This window comes from Gossypium hirsutum, chromosome D03 (genome assembly GCF_007990345.1).
Source record: "Gossypium hirsutum isolate 1008001.06 chromosome D03, Gossypium_hirsutum_v2.1, whole genome shotgun sequence".
Lineage (NCBI taxonomy): Eukaryota > Viridiplantae > Streptophyta > Magnoliopsida > Malvales > Malvaceae > Gossypium > Gossypium hirsutum.
Genome location: NC_053439.1, coordinates 29,301,427 through 29,313,232, shown reverse-complemented (window position 1 = coordinate 29,313,232; position 11,806 = coordinate 29,301,427). Strand labels below are relative to the sequence as shown.

Below are 11,806 nucleotides of genomic sequence, written 5' to 3'. Positions count from 1 at the left end.
ATTTTGAAAATTTCTACAGTAAGATATTATCCTAGGTATAGTAAAATAAGGAAATAAAGTAAAAAAAAAAGGGAAATTTTGAGTTATGTCAACATTGAGAAGTATATTATGACATATTAATGCAAGGAAGGATTAAATCGCAAAAGTGAGAAAAGTATTGTTGCCCAAGAGTAAATACTTAAAATTTGAGGGGTTAAAGTGTAAATATGAAAAGTTGAAGGACCAAAGGTGTAAATATTTTAAGGGTGGAATGATCTAGAAACTAAGGAAAATGGATGAATTAAGACCAAATTGAATAAGATAAGAATTATGAAGGACTAAATTGTAATTTTACCAAATTAAGTGTGACTCAATGATGGAATTTTAAAAGATTATGAAGGGCAAAATGGTTAATTAGAAGAGAGAGAAATCTAGAAGGCAATGATGATGTTGGTGATATTTTAGATTAATTAATTAAATAAATATTAGTTTATTAATATTTTAATATGATTTTTAAATGATATTTTATTAATTTATTATTATTCTATTTAGTATATATATGAAAGGAAAGATGAGGAATTATCATCTTAAGGAAAGATGAGGAATTATCATCTTCTTCCCCATGCAACCAACGTATGAAGAGGAAAGAAAGAAAGAAACTTTCTTTTCTTTACAATTTGGTCCTTTTATAAAAAATTCACCATTTTCACTTAGAAATCGAAAGAATTTCCATATCCATCAAGAGAGAAAGATAACAAGGAGACTATGGGGTGCTAGAATATCAAGTTAGATTCAAGAAATAGAAGCTGGAGGAGAGAGAAAATCAAGTTAAAGATTGAAATCAATTGATCAAGGTAAGAACATCAAGATTTCAATATATTTTTGAGTTTGATATTATTGAAAAGGCATGAAATTGATGTTAATGTAGAGTTTTATTATATAAGGTTTTATGTTCTTGGTATGTTAGTGAAGAGAAAATACGAGAAAGTGATGAGAAATAGTGTAGAGAAAGAAAATAAGAGTGTTATAAACTTAGTAATCAATATTTTACACTAAAACAGTTTGGACAGCAGCAGTAGGTTAACTTTGAAAAATCACCAAAAATTGTGGGAATTGGATTAGAAGATGAATAAAATATGAAATTAAATATTATTGAGTCTAGTTTCTCATAGAAGAAATGGTGTAAGAAATAGAATTTTAAATCATGAGATATAATATATTTTGTGAGACAATATCAGAATGATTTCGGGTTCCCCTGTTCTGACTTTGGAAAATCATAAAAAATTGAAGAAAAATAATTATGAGTTATAATTTATATGATTAGAATCCTTAATTAATCTATTTTCAAATTAAATAAACTAAAACATCATAAAAATTCTGTACAATTAGATAATTCATTTTTAGTGAAGAGTGGTCGGAACTGTCAGACAGCAAAATAGGGGAAACTTTAAAGAATAAACTGTACTATTTGGCTGAACCAAAAATTCTGAAAATTTTATGGCAAGAAGATATATGAGTCTAGCTTCAGGGAAAATTAACAGATCTTAATTTGGATTTCTTTATCTCAAGATATAAAGGATTTAGTGACTATGACTCAAATGGACAGCTTTGAATAAATTTACAAGAAAATAGTGAAATTATAGATAATGTTACTTATAAGCATGTTATGTAAATTAAGGATGTGGAATGGAGAGGAGGAGGAGGAAAATAAATTTATGAATATTATGCTAGCATGGATTTACATTTCAAATGGTTAATTTGCATGATTTGGGCTTGAGGACTAAATTGAATAAAAGTAAAACTTTAGGGGAAATTTTGGAAAAATGTCAAAAAATGACCAAATTGCATGAAATGAATTGTTTTATTATTTAAATTACTAAATTGAGTGAAATATTAATTTAGATCAATATTGGGTGGAAATTCGAGAAAAATAGAAATTTTTCAAAATGTCCATAAATTTTGGTATTTCTGCAATTTAGCCGGGTAAGTTCTTATGAACTATATTTTGTATAATTTTAATTGAATTGAATGCTATTTTTTAATGAATATTATATATATATATCTGTGTGTTTGGAATTGAATTATTATTGGATGTTTTGAAATGATTATCGGAAGCTCGATTGGGTTGGAAGCTTGTTGGAGATATATCACATTGTTCATTAGTTCTATCGGAAATTTTGGATGATTTGATTCTGGTTATTGTATAGTTAAATTGGTTAATGTTAGCTCATAAATGTTTTGATTTTGATTGGTTATAAATATGAATGCTTGATGAAATGAAATGTCTGAAAATTAATTTGTAAACTCCGATAATGCTCTATAACCCTATTCTGGGGAATGATATGGGTTAGGGGTGTTACAATTGAGGAGTTGAAGGGAAAGATAGAAGAGCTCGAGACTGCACTACAAAATTGCGAACTTCGAGTTGAGCCTCTTAAAACAAACAATGAATACTAGAAAGAGCAACTCCAACACTTTCAAGGTCAGATTAGGGATAGAGATCACATTATGGGCGAAGCTGTGACTCAAGTACGGGAAGTGGCTGATCATTTGCAAACCCTACTAGTTCAAGTTGACATGTTGAGCTTAAAATACGAATCAGAATCAGATCAGGGCCGAGAATTAGCTTGGCTTATTAGGAAAGTCAAAGCTTTGAATATTAGGGCAATGTCGTATATGTAAATTTTTTGTCTTATGTAAAGATATTTGTTTTCTAGTAAAGTTGTTCTAATAAAATTGAATCAGAATCAATGCCTCTTTTTGCATTCATTTCATTCATCGACATTACATTTCATCACATGCATTAAATTTCACAAAAAGACCCTAATTAATCAAAATTATGATAGTTACCCTGGAAACCAACAAGAGCCTACCAACTGAATATCCTTACGGTACTCGCGGCAAAACCAAAGCAATGGATCAAAGATTAGAGAGATTAGAACATATTCAAAAGGACATACAAGATCAGTTGCAAGTGCAGCTGTAGGAACAATTAGCTAAAGTACAACAAGACATGAGGGATCAAATATAAGAATCCCAATGAAGTATGATAAGCCAGTTGACACAGTTGCTGGCTGGAGGGATCGAAAAAGGGAAAAGCATCGTGGTTAACTCGGGGGACGATAATGAAGACCCTACATACCCCCAGGTTTTACCCCAAGAAATGTCCAAGCCCAACCAGAAACATATCCACGAAGGGTACCCATTACCATAAGACCTCAACAATATCAAGCCAGCACCTCAGCACTGGTTAATTACCCGATGGGTTTAGGTTCCAATCCCGGGGATAATCTAACGAACCCCGTCGTTCCAGATTTGGATGACATGACTGAAATAGATAGAGCAAAGATAGAATTGCCAAAGCAACTAGAAGATTGGTGCAAGTGGTTGGAAGAGAAATTCAAAGCTATAGAGAATGTCGATTACCTTTGCAGGGTTGATGCTAAGGAGTTGAGCTTAGTCCCTGATCTAGTGCTCCCACCAAAATTTAAGACTCTAGAATTCTAAAAATAGAATGGGACTAGCTGTCCTGAAGCCCATATCACAATGTTCTGCCAAAGGATGACAGGATACGTTAATAATGACCAACTATTAATCCACTACTTCCAGGATAGTTTGGTCGGGTCAGCTGCCAAGTGGTACAACTAGCTAAGCCATGCCAAAATCAGTTCATGGAAAGACTTGGCACAGGCTTTCATGAAACTATACAACCATGTGACTGACATGACATCCGACATAATTAGGTAGCAGAATATGGAAAAAAAAGCAAAATGAAACCTTTTCATAGTAATACTCTAAAAGCTCAAAGATGGAGAGAGGTGACAACGCAAGTCCAACCACCTCTTCTAGAGAAAGAAACGACAATGCTATTCTTAAATATTCTGAAAGCCCTATTTATTAACCATATGTTGGGAAGCGCTACCAAGAGCTTCTCAGATATAGTAATGTCCGGTAAGATGATTGAAAACGTAGTAAGGAGTGGGACAATAAAAGCGGGGGAAAACGCCAAAGATCAGCCCCGAGGAAGAAGGAAAATGAAGTGAATAACGTAAGCGTGTATAATAAAGGCTATTCAAAATCGGTCATTGTGGGCCAACCAAAGACTGTGACAACTAACCACCAAGGCCCTTCGAGGCAAGAATCCAACTCAAGACCAAACACAGAAAAACTCCAGTCTACACCTATCCCGATGACATATACGAAGTTATATCAAAACTTGTTCGATGAACACGTGGTTTCCCTATTTTGCTTAAAACCCATGCAACCTCCGCTCCCAAAATGGTATGATGTGAATGCTCAATGCGAGTACCATGCAGGAATAACGGGACACTCAATTGAAAACTGCATCGCATTCAAGAAGCTGAATGAAAGGTTCGCAGATTGGAGTTACCAATCTTATCTCTTTGAAGTTGCAGTGGAGCGGATTAAAGTTGCGAATCTTATTTCCCTGAAGTTACAGTGGAGCATATTAAAGCTACAAATCTTATCTCCCTGAATTTGCAGTGGAGCAGATTAAAGCTACAAACCTTATTTCCTTGAAAGTTGTAGTGAGTAGATTAAAGCTACAAATCTTATTTCCCAAAAAGTTGCAGTGGAACAGATTAAAGCTACGATTTACAAATCTTATCTCCCTGAAGTTGAGGTGGAGCAGATTGAAGCGACAAATCATATACATCTGAAGCTGTAGTGAGTCGGATTAAATCTACTATAGCAAGTCTTATCTCCCTGGAGTTGTAGTGGAATAGACTAAAGCTACAAGCTACAAACCTTATATCCCTGAAGTTGTAGAAAGTAGGTTGAAGATACGGACCTCATATCCCTGAAGTTGCAGCGGAGTAGATTGAAACTACAATTCCTATACCCTTAAAGTTGCGGTGGGATAGGATGAAGCCACTTGGAAAAGAGAAGCACCAAGGAAGCCGAGATTCGGCAAGACTAGACAAAATTGACCCTTTTTAAAGTCTTTGCTCAATTCTCGTTACACGTAATTGAGTAAAGAGGGGCAGGTGTAAGGGCTTAATTTTTTCTGAGCCCAAACAAACCAAACCAATCAGCCCAAACAAACCAAACCAATCAACCCAAACAAAAAAATAGATGAAAATAAAAATAAACAAAACCTATTACCTAAATTGCAAAGCCCAAAAAAATTAAAACCCTAATGGCCCAAATGGCCCAAAAGGCTAAACATTTTCAGTAAAACAAAAGAAACCTTAGCCCCCTTTGCGCCGCTTCTCCACGTCGGTAGGCGTGCCGTCTGACACCCCTTTGCCACCACCATCATTGACTTCGTTCTTTGCCACAATCACCTGCAAAGAAGAACAAACATGCAACAATAAACAACAGAGAAATAGATAAAAATAATATGTAAAAATCAGCTATAAAGGCCGAATTAAAATGTATTCTTGAAGGATGAGAAAAAGTAATCAAAAAATAGATAATACAAAATTTCAAAAGGTGATCCTCACTTTCTTTCTTTTTTAAATCTATTTTTTTATATAAAAAATTTAAAATAAAGAGAAAAAGGTTTGAAAAACGTACCTGACAGTTCGTGTTCCGCCACCGTGAGTGGCCAAGGTCATTACCTCCAATGAAAGGTGACCCCTTAAAAAACCCTAAACTAAAGGGTTCTTCTTCTTTTTTTTTACGATTTTGATGTTTTTAAAAAAAAAACCAAATCTGAGTTTGGGGTGCCGAAAGGCCAAGAAAAGGGGAAACTTTTATATTTTTCAGCCACTGTGGGCTGCGGGACCGTCACCGGTGACCGGTGGCCGGTGGCCGTTGCGACGGAGCATGGTGGCCCCCTATGGCTGGGCGAAGGGTGGCTCGGAGAGAGGGGAGAGGATTTCAAAGTTTTTTTTTTAGAAATGGGGATGAAATTATTTTTTAGGATATTTTTGATTTAAATAAGGGTAGGAAATGGCGTCGTTTTGGCCTATTTCCTTAAACCCCAAAACGATGTCGTTTTATGGGCTAACTCGAAGTCTGACCCGACTCGATCCTAGGATCCGTGTGTTTTTGTGTAATGGTCTATTTACAACCCTGGTAATTCCGCTTTTGGACCATTTTTTAATTAGGTCATATTTTTTTTCTTTTTTAAATTATACCTTTTAATTTTAAATTATTCTCGATTTAGTCCTCCGGTTCACTCAAAGACAGAGCATTTAATGGGCCTGGGAATAATTTCCCAGTTGGTCCCTGTTCCTTTGTGTGCACTACATTTTAGCCCCTTTATTATTTATTTTATCTCGATTTATCTCTTGAATTTCATTCAAGTTATGATTAAGTCCATTATTCATTATCATTCTTTTATTTGTTTATTTACTTATTTTCTTATTTATTATTCCTTCGCTTATTTTCTTATTTTCATTCTTTTATTTGTTTATTTATTTACTTATTTATTATTCCTTCGCTTCTTTTAATATTTAAAATTGTTTTTTATTATTTCCTTTTTATCGAGCATTCATCATTCATTTTTTTATTTTATTTTTGTTTTTTTTCTTTTGTGCCTTTTTTATTATTATTATTATTATTATTTTATGATCTACTATTTATCTATTACTTACTTCTTTATTTTATACATACTTAAGAATTAGATTATATACATGCTTTTATTATTGCATATTTTATTTTTAGTATTGTCATTATTATTTTGTTTTTATTTTTTGGTGTTCTTGTTATTTAATTATTTCTTATTATGTTGGCCACCTTTATGTCATGCCCATTTATATTTTTCATGCATCTTCCATTTTTTATTTATCTTAAGCTATTTTATTTATTTACTATTGCTATAATATGTTTATTAATATTATTATTATTGCCGTAATTACATTATTATAGTATCCTTTATTTATTATTTATCATTTTAATATTCTACCCACATAGCTATTTTTTTATTCACTATATCATACATTATGCTTAAACAAACTTACTCATTTCATATTATAACCGAATAAAATAAATAGACATCATTTTTTGTCTCACATTAATTTTATTCGATGTATAAAAAGGAAATTTCAAAACCAAGACAAGGTTCTTATTTAGAGATTCGAGAAATCGTACCCTAATTGACGGGGTTTGATTTTTTCTTTGAATCTAAATAACCGAGTATTCTTTTAAAACTAAAAACACATGGGATTTAAAAAATAATGAAATAAGGAGTAATTTTATTTTCGAGAATTCGGCATGTAGTGTCCTAACTTACGGGACATGACCTTTTCGTTTTGATTAACTCGAAATAAGAAGGCTTCTTGTATAAGCTTAAATCTAACTAAATCATTTTAATTAAAAATGTCATCATGCAAGCTGGGGTTGTGTTTTAAATTTTCTTCAAATTTTCAATTCTTGACACTAAGACATTAAGTAATCAACTAGGTACCAATTTTGGGGGTCACGAAGGTGCTAATCCTTCCTTGTGCGTAACCGACTCCCGAACCCATTTTCTGGATTTTGTAGACTAAAAATCATTGCTTTAGTAAATTAAACCTTTTATTAAAACAATCAAATTACGAGGCGATCCGATCACAACTCATAAAAAAAGATTGGTGGCAACTCCAATTTTCATTTTCAAAATATTTCAAAAAAAGGTTTCGACAGTCAACACTAACCATTTTTCGTTATAGACATAACAAAACTACCATTTTTTGTTACAGACATAACAGAGTTGCCATTTTCCATCTTTCTCTCCCCTCTCCCCTCCCCACTCGTCTCCCTGCTCCTACCACTGGTCTTCTATCCCTCTCACTTTTCCCCACCATCCCTTCCTCTACTCTGATTCTCTCCCTCTCCTATTCTCTCTTTCCCTTTGCTAACCCGCCTACCCTTCAAGCCCCTTGATTTTGTCTCCCAAAACCATGGGTCATGTTCTTCCCAACCAAAAATCTTAGTTAAATGTATAAAAAAAGATCACGTTCTTAATTTTTCAGTTAAATTGCTCCTTTCCTCGTCTCGTACCACTACCTGTAAGCTTCTCTCTTTCTCTTATATTCTTCTTCTTTTTCTTATCAAAATGGTAGCTTTAAAAAATTTGGCAAAAATAATTAATTTTGAAGTTATTTCTGGGTTTTTCTTCTTATATCCAAAGAAAACAAAAGGGAAGAAAACATCTAAAAAAATATAAAAATTGACAAAAATAGATTTGAGCTTTACTAAAATTGGATCCATTGTTTTTTAATTTTTTTGAAATCGTAGTGATTTAATCGCCCAAACTCTTTATTACCCAATAATAATAAGGGTAAAGTACACCAATAGTCATTGTTGTTTAACCCATCTTACCCAATAATAATTGTAGTGATTTGTCCGTAATACAAATGATTAAGCAAAAAACCTGACAAATGAATTTTGAGCAACAAGATAGTGAAAATTTTGAAACATAAAATAATGGTTTTGTTTAACCCATCTTACCCAATCCAAATAAAAAAAAATCTCGATTAGTTATGGATTTGGAAACTTGTTAAAGTAGAAAAAAAATTTAAGAACGAGACATTTTTTATACATTTAACTGAGATTTTTGGTTAGGAAGTATAACGCCCTCCACCCCACCCGAGCCACCGGATTCGAGAGAAGGGTGTTATGTCCTAACCAGATGCGTCCTAGACTTTCCTACTCGCTTATGTAATAAAATTTTTAGGTCTTCTTTAGTTGAATTACCTCGTTTTATTATTGTTACTCAACTACTTGTACTGTGTATACTAAAGCTATTGTTCTCGCTTTATTTACATCAGCCTACAATCAGAGTGTTACACTATGCACAGACTTAACTTCGCCCTAAGGCTTATCTCATGCTTATACATTATGACTAATGACAATTGTGTGTCTCCCTTAGCCTTTCCTTTGGCATAGACTACACTTCAACCACAATCTTTTCTTTAATCTTCTCTGTATGCATATCAACATGTACCGTAGCTTCCATGGCATAGCCTTGGCATCGTATCTCATCTCTCTTTGTTCTAACGAATCGTACAATTAGAGGCATCCATAATAAGTTCACAAGAACTTAGCAAGGCATTATCATACATACATACAACATTATATACATACATACATAACAAACATACAACATCACAACATTCATCCATACACATCAAATCTAAAACGTCACAACATATTTTTTGGAATTAGACAAATACTCATCAGTTTAGCACAACACGAGTATTGCACTTTTCTTACCTGATACTCCTTCACATTTAGTGATTATCTTACATCAATTGGCGTCATTCAACTTACCTACAAGTTTGTTCTAACTACTCACTCTTCCTTTAGAGTTAGCCAATTTGGCATTGGCTTTGAATTCTTTGTCTTGAGATAATTTAACGAACTACGCCGCTATGGCGTACACTTCACTTTAGATACCTTCCCTTGTCCTTGGAAGTTGCAGACACATGCTTTGTCAACAGATAGCCACAATGGTGTCCATACATCATCAAATAGCTACTAAGGCATCCACTTGCATTCAAACAATCATCCCCATAAAGGCGCACATATAAAAGAAACAACCATAAGACTTCCACATACAACAGGTTCCACCACAAAGGCTCACATATACCAGATTTCTACCACAAGGGCTCACGTGTAACAAGTTCTTGCCACAAGGGATCACACATGGCAAGTTCCCATCACAAGGGCTCACATGTTAGATTATAGACATAAAGGCTCACACATACGAAGTATCTACCACAAGGGCTTACAAAAAACAACCACAAAGGCTCACATATATCAGAACATCCACAATTTAGAACAGCTACAAAGGCTTCCACAAAACAACCACAAAGGCTTCCACATAATAGCCATAAAGGCTTCCACAGAATCGACAACTTGGTGTTTTCGACAATAGGGATTCGCCTACACTCATCCCTTATATTAAAATTATTCCCTTAGTCATTATGAGATCATGCCAGATCATGGTTGAATGCGTTACCATCAGGTACGATAGCATCTTGGAATGAACTGTGTTAGATATTTCTACTTAGGTATAATCCTCCAAACATGAATGCCAAGCTTAGGAACAACATTACATCATTTAGGCAATTTGAAGATGAAACATTGTATGAAACATAAGAGTGTTTTAAGGAACTAATTAGAAAACGCCCAATGAATGGTTTTCAACATTGGACATAGATGAAAATGTTCTACAATGGATTAAAGGCTCATACGCGAATGATGGTGGATACATCTACTAATAGGACATTGCTTGAAAAATCCTATTGTGACAGCCCTAAAGTGACCCTAGTCGGAAAGCGGTCTCGGGACCGCTAGACCGAGTCACCAAATTATTTGAATGTGATAATTATTGCCTAAAATATGTGAATATAAATGTGTGAAAGTTTTAAGCTTCGATTTAGTTAATTGCATGTGAATTTAGTTGATAGGACTTATGTGAGAAAATTTACAAATGTGCTAGGCAAATGCAAGTGGCCTAATAGTGCATGTAATCAAAGGGGTGGACTTGCATGTCAATTTCCCCCCATTTAAGTACTAGTGGCCGGCCATGACAAGGGATGATGGGCAAAACATGTCATGAAACATGTCGTGTTAATGGAAGAATAAAATAAGAAGCATGGGCAATAAACTAATAAGAAATTGAAGGAAGAAAACAAAGAGAAAAAAAATGTGTTCATCATTCTCATGCATGACCAAAAAAAAAAAGAAGAGAAAAGCTCTCATGTTGTTCTTGGCCGAATAGGAGAAAGAAAAAGAAGGAAAAAGAGCTTTAAGGAAATCGGCTATGGTGGTTTGATAGACTAAGGTATGTTTAATGATGTTCCATGAGATGCATGCATGTTTTAGTAGTTAGCTTGAGTTCTAAATAGCCCATGGTTCAAATCTTTACTATGTCATGGAGATGATATTCGGCCAAGGTGGATTGGTGTTGATAGCATTTGCATGCTAAAAGTGAAGCTTTGTAATGGTGCATGTGATGGTGGATTGATGATTCTTGAATCTTCTTTTTAGCATTTTTGAGTGAGACATTAAGTTCTTTGTTTAACCATGACCAAAAATTGAAATGGCATGGTGTTGTGATGCATTTGGCCATGGTAGGAAGTAGAAGGGAAAATATGGTTGTTGTTAGATGAAGTAGAGTCTAACAAATGAGCACATATGTGCATTAGTTGCTAGATGGAGAAGAATCGGCTAGCAAGTTGTGTGCTAAGGCCGAATATAATTTTTGTATATTAATGAGTAATGCATGTGTTGAATTGATGGAAAGGGAGAGGATGCTTTACTAGTGTATATATGTGTATGGGCCAAGTTTTGAACTTGAAACAAAATGGTGTTTAGTCAATACAAGTGACCATACTTGTAGAATGTATTGAGTGTTGCAATCGGCCTCAACATAGACATGTATGTTCGGCCACATGAATGAGTACATAAGTTGATGTGTATGTTCGGCCATAGGTAAGCATATTGATGGCTTTATCTTGACTTAGAAAATTCGGCTAAGGGAAATATTAGCTAGTATGTTGAATTCGATTCGTAATTTCGTACATATGTGACTCTAATGTCTAATGTATATATGGGCTAAGTACCTTGAGCTTCTCTTTTGATGTTCGAATGAATTGTATTAAATTGCTTGATGTGATTAAAAATGCGTATGACCATTGTGTATTTGAGCTAAAAGGTGGCCATATGACCTATCAAACTCCTTGTCATATTCGGCCATAAGCTAGCAAAATGAGACTTTAATGAGTTAAATTTGTTTGAATTAAGCTCAAGAGCAAAGGGGAACTAAATCCGATAAAGGGAAGGAAAAAGTGGTCGAATAGCCGTCGAAACCGTTCGACAACATCCGAGGTAAGTCTTCGAGTAATGACCCTACTTGAATTATATTGAA

The 11,806-nt window shown here is 34.1% G+C and overlaps 1 non-coding gene across 1 annotated transcript; it reads right to left on the bottom strand.

Moving 5' to 3' along the window:
- Positions 1 to 9,969: 9,969 nt before the first annotated feature.
- On the bottom strand, positions 9,970 to 10,076 carry LOC121215824 (small nucleolar RNA R71). Its single transcript, XR_005911795.1, has one exon. It is a non-coding gene; the product is annotated as a small nucleolar RNA R71 (small nucleolar RNA).
- Positions 10,077 to 11,806: the final 1,730 nt, after the last annotated feature.